Source organism: Dicentrarchus labrax, unplaced genomic scaffold, assembly GCF_905237075.1.
Source record: "Dicentrarchus labrax unplaced genomic scaffold, dlabrax2021, whole genome shotgun sequence".
In the NCBI taxonomy this organism is placed as follows: Eukaryota; Metazoa; Chordata; class Actinopteri; family Moronidae; genus Dicentrarchus; species Dicentrarchus labrax.
In genome coordinates, this window is record NW_026136715.1 from 1,466,382 (window position 1) to 1,472,442 (window position 6,061).

The following is a 6,061-nucleotide window of genomic DNA, read 5'->3' on the forward strand; positions in this document are numbered from 1 at the left end:
ATATTCTGAGACCGGATGTTGTCATTTACAGGACGGTGCTGTGTAGAAGAAACAGTAGAGCTAGTAGACTGCGGTCAATCCAGCCGTGAGTCCGATCCCCGTGGACAAATCAGCCGCATTTAAATTTAGAGTGTACAAGTATTCTCAGCATTATGGTAAATGCGGAGAAACAGCGTATTTACTTCTGGTTTCAAAATAAAGGTATTTAGAGCCGTAAGCTATAATTAAAATATGTTACATTAAAGTGTTTCATGCCCCTGATGAATAAAAAAACACTTTATATCAAGTATCTTTACTGCACCAGTGTGGAGAAATGCCAAAATAAAAGTCATATTTATGCCTCCAGAGATTGCATATTTGACCGTATTTGAGCTACTGTAAAAACACTTTGCTCAATAATTCCTGGCTATGGATGGTATATTTGACTTCTACACATCTAAGACTACAAGTATACTTAATATCAAGCATTTTTACTGTACCAATCTGGAGAAATTGAAGAATAAAAGTCCCATATTTATACCTCCAGATTGCATATTTTCTTATATTTGAGCTGATTTGACCACGGAGATCGGACTCACGGCTGGATTGACCGCAGTCTACTAGTCTACTGTTTCTTCTCCACAGCACCGTCCTGTAAATGACAACATCCGGTCTCAGAATATGAAACAACAGGCCTTTTTTCTGTTTCTGTTTTCTAGTGATTTTATTTTTTGTTATATGAAATAGAAAATGAAAAACGAATCATTTTTTAAATTTCGCTCATCCCCCTTTGACCATGAAAAAGAAAAACACCTTGTATTTCAATTTTCATTTTTGTATTTTAAAACGAAAATCAAATAACCACTCGTTTTCTGTTTTTTAATACTCGTTTCTGAAAGGAAAATCCAATGACCAAAACATACAGAGACCAAAGCGGAAGGGGAGGGACCATTGGGAATTTGATATAATGACACCTCAGTCGTATAAATGTAAGTAATGGTGGTAATACGAGACATTGTACTGTCATCTAATGAACCACTTGCATATCCCTCACTGACTGAAGCCGACATAATTATTTGGCGAGTTAATTAGCGTAAGGTTACATGTTAATGCTACCTAGCTACCTAGCAATTAAAAGCTGGCATATATTTTTGGCGGGCTGGAAAATCGCGTTCACATGTGTTGCGTTTGTCACTTTCATCCCGCCCGTCATTTCCGGTAAGTGGTTCTAACATAAGTGTTCCTTTTGGGACAATACTAACCATCGACAGTGGCACTACAGCAGTTAGTGGTCAGTGCACATGAGCAGTGTACTGACGGAAGTATGCGACAGCCGGGTGTCTCCACAGGTTGCAGAGAGGGAGGAAGCAAACTGCATCCTCCATAACTTTCTGCACTGGGAGACAAGCGTGCCTCTCCTCTGTTGAACTGTGCAGCACCTGGAACGCGTTGGCAGCTTCAAGTGAAGACTTTAAGGGAGAACTTTACAACCTCTTTTCTCCAGCTGGTGCTCTCCAACGGCAAAATAGCACCATTTAAACTTTATTTATGAGCTTTAAAATAAGTCTTATTAGTTTTAATTTTATTCAAATTTATTTTTTTATTTATAACAACCTTTCTCTGCTGTTAAACTAGTAGTTTTCTGTTTCTAATGAGAATGTTATTCATTCTGAGGGATAAAACTGCCATTCCTATTTTTTTTGTTTTTTTGGATTTATCCAACAAACACATATTACATAAAAATACAAAGTGTACATCCAAAAGTTGTCCTTTCCACTAGACGACAATTGGAACAAAAGCAGAAAGCTAGAATTAACATCATTTTACAACCTTTTTGAAAAAATATACATTTCAGTGTTTCCTCTAGGATTTGTTTTAGCAGTGGGGGCAGGCCCGTCCGAACCCCCCCGTCCCATCCCGTCCCGTCCCGTCCCCTCCCGTCGGCAAACGTTTTACGTATGAAACAGAAGTGACACAAACAAATATATTTACCGTTTTAATGTTTCCAGATGTTTGATATCAGGACGTTGAGCTGAGAAGTGACAGGTTGAACCCAAGGTGAAGAGGATGGTTTGTACAGTCCAGTATGGACTTGGCCTTGCAGAGAACATGTTGTTCAAAGATAGCCATCAGGGGTGTCTGAGTCAGCTTTCCAGCAACTTCAACAATGTGGTTCAGGTGATTATTATCCTTTATTTTCAGGTTACCATACCAAGCAATCACACAAAAAGTGAGAACAAATTCAATAAACACGTTCATAAAACACAGACATCATTTTCCTGTCCACATTAAAAGCATTTAACTTTCTGAGGTTTTCATCGATGACTGTTTCAAGATATTTTTACTGTTTTAATGCACGTTCCTTTGATTAGAGGTCTGATGGTGGGTGGGATGATTTCCTTCTGGTCACTGATTTCAGATTTCATTCGTGTCTAATCACCTGAATTTAAGAATTGTTGTGTTTCCGTGTAAGTAACCGTTTTTATCTACAGACACCATGGGTTGACTTCCATGGAACTGCTCATATTTCTCACTATAGTAAGATAGCTCAAAGTCTATGTCAGATAGACATCAATTGAGGTGCACTGAGACGGAAAAATTAAACCACAACACTATTTTTCAGCATAGACTGCAACCAGACACAGACATTGAAGCTGGGTACACAGAATCAATCAATCAATCAATCGACTGGGTGGCTAACCGGTAGTGTCTCTGTTGGTTTATCAAAGACACAGAACATAAAACAAGCAGTAACGTCAGGTCAGACCACCACGTTCAATATGACAACAGAATTATACAAATTTGCCGTTTTTACGTCTTTCCACCATTCAGATCAACTGCAGACAGTCAGTCAACAGCATCCATCACCTTTTCACTTTGCATCAGGACAGGATAGACTTTATCAAGGTACAAAATATCACAAAATACAATGACTGCTTTTTAGAATTTTCCACAATTATTTTCATAGCATGCTAGAGAATTCACTCCTACAGTTGTATTGTGTTTACACTTGAAGAGAGTATTTTTAAAGGGTTAAAATCGGCACCAGCTGACGTTTCCTAATGACAACTGTTGACACGCCTTATGAGCTGATGAAAGTTTGAGAACTTATAAAAAGAATGAGACTGCAGGACTCCAGTGGTTTTTATTTTTCTATTTTGTTTGGTTTATGACATGAAATGAAGCAATGCAAGAATGTTTGCAAGAAAAGGTTTTTTTTAGACTTTTTCAATGAAAAAAATCTCCTCATTGTGTTATCTGTCAAACGATGGCCAAATGTTCGCATACAGCTGTACATTATGTATTTATTGTTTGAAAAATGTTTCATCAGCAGAAACACAAACCCCAGTCAGGACATTTCACGTGCCATCAAAAAGAGGAAATACATGGTTTCCTGTTGGTCTATGTTAGAGGGAATGAGCTGCAGACTGTCATCTGATGCCAGCAAAGATGGAGAGCACACAGAGAGGTTTAGCTTGGGGAAAATTCTGCCCCTACGTCGCAGTAATTGGGATTTTTATCTTGCTTGGCCGGGACTTTGAATGCACTTGCAAACCACAAGCCTTTGACTGCAACTTGTACCTGGCTCTGCCATTTTCCATAATATTTCTCTTAATACTCTGGACAGACAGGTCATTTCAGAGAGTTTGTAGATACCTGACCTCATGTGGCTGGCTTCACACCTGCAATTTTCTTGGTTCTTTCATCCATCACATCATCAAGGCAGCTTTCATAGGTCTGCTGTGGGTTGTGGCAGTTTTAGTCGATGGAGACTGGTACGTCTGCTGTCTGAACGATCACTCTGAACAACAGGAACAGTTAGCCTGCAAAGCTGTGGGGATGATCACTGAAGAGGAACGAGTCATCATCGCAGAACTGAAGAACATATCCAGGGTGGGTTGTTTTTCTTTGCTGGGAACCTTTGAAAAATATTTTGACGGCCACAATAATGGTTTCGCAGCACACGGCAGTTTCCCCTCTCACAAACTCATCATTTCCATTTTATTCTACTTTCTAAACTCATTTTAGATGAAATTTACTCCATTAAATATCTTTAATAGTTATAGTTACCAATTGCTTTTCATACAAGTATTTTATATTTTCATTATAATCCTCATAAAGTAAAATGTACCAATTAGCATAGTTACAGATTATAGTACTCAAAAGTAGAGCTAAATTGTTAAGATTAGCTTCATGTTGACAATTTTAAACTGGCAGGTTTGCAGGTCTGTTTTTGTGTGCATAGACCAGATAAGATTTCAGGGCACCTTTAAAAAAAATGCAATGCCTGTTGTGGTGTTTTTAGTTAAGTTTAGTAAATTTTTTTATAATAAGAAAGTGAATATTGCATAAAAGAATGAATAAAGAAAAAATCAAAGGCAACTTGTTGCAGTGAGAGTAACATTTCCTGTAGTTTGATGACGTTTGGCTCTACAGCGATTGGTTGAATTTGCATTAATTGTTGCGTTTACAATTTCAGGTTATTGGCTCCTTTTTGCTCTTTGGTATCGTTTGTGTGCCGGCCGTGATGTCGTCATTTGGATGGAGGAAATGTTCAAGAAAACAATTATACGACAAACTGATTTTGGAGGAGGAAGAAAATGTACTGAAAGAGATTTTGAGGAAATCAGCAAAAGAGAAGTTGACTACAGGAATCAAGGACAAAATACGTGGTTTAGATTGGGAGGAGTGTTTTGATGTCGCTACAGAACTGATTAAAGAATCCACCACACCAATCGTTTCTGAAGAGGCACAAGCATCGTAAGAGCAGGTAAAGAAAATGAACCTTGCTTGCAAAAAACTGCAATAAAACTCAATAAATAACAATTTTATCAACACAACTACCTTTAATTTGAAAGTATCACTGAGCAGCTTTCTAAAATTTCATCTTCATAATCAGATTTGATGGACAGGTAATTTATCCAGGTTCTAACCAATTTCAACCAGTAGAGGGCAGTCGCTGTGCATTTGTATGGCAAAATATGTAGAACTCAAATACTTTGCACCAAATTGTCCAGATCTGGACCTGAATCAACAACATTAGTAAAACCCATATGCAGAAGTTGTGAGGTTTAGTTACTCTTTAAATTCCTACATTTTTCACTATTAAATTCCAGAATCTCCATTATCATTATCCTTATTTATATCCTTTATTTCAGATTTATTTCAGATTTGGCCAGGTATAACTTTGACTTATAAGTGCATTATTTACCTTCTACATGAAATAAAGTGTTTTTTACTTTGCTGTCCTACTCTGTATGATACTGATACACTGTTTTGCACAAAACAGAATATTTGAGAGCCACTAACCACAACTGCCATTTTCTTCTTCAGAGTGTGGAATCAACATCTCCCAATGTCAGAACCACGAGAACCAGCCGAGAACAACAACATTGAAGTGTTTGATTGCAAGATGACATCTGACCAGCCCAATGCATCAGTTAGATAATCATAAACATAATGTTTGTATGTATAATGCATGATGATGATATAAGTTTTGCTTTGCAAGGAACAGAAGTCAAATTTTACATAATTATATTTTCTGTACTTCAATATAATAAGAAAAAGCCAATCATGTAGAATGATTTAATTTGTTTTTCTCTTTTATTAATTTAATCATTTTCAAAATTGTATTAATGCATAATAAATTTAAACATATCTGCATAATAAATTTGTTTCCAAAATTTTATTTTTTTTCTATTGTAATTATAGAATTTTATGGCATATTAACCACACTGCAGTAATGTTGTATTCATTGTAGCAATGAACCTAAAAAAAGACTTCCAGTAAACCATAAAGGGAAACTGTTGACAACACTGACTCTCATTATTACTGTCAGATAAGTACTAAAGTACAGTGCTAGTAATACAGTACTGTAAGTGTGTGTAAGTACCTGCCAGGTAAAAAAGTTGTGTAAAAAATAAATTAATATAAATTTTACCATTTACGTGAATGAACGTGAATGATTCATTTTTTAATGAAAATGAACTCAATCAACCGACCAGCACCAGTAAAGAAAATGGTTCTCACACAGTGTGCAGTGTAGAATATGCTTTAAGATGAAAGGTAGTCAGCACACAAC

The 6,061-nt window shown here is 36.7% G+C and overlaps 1 long non-coding RNA gene across 1 annotated transcript; it reads left to right on the forward strand.

Annotated features, from left to right (window-relative positions):
- Positions 1-3,409: 3,409 nt before the first annotated feature.
- LOC127378081 (uncharacterized) lies at positions 3,410-5,663 on the forward strand. The gene is made up of 3 exons (XR_007887811.1): positions 3,410-3,873; positions 4,460-4,750; positions 5,314-5,663. It is a non-coding gene; the product is annotated as an uncharacterized LOC127378081 (long non-coding RNA).
- The last annotated feature ends 398 nt before the right edge of the window (positions 5,664-6,061 follow it).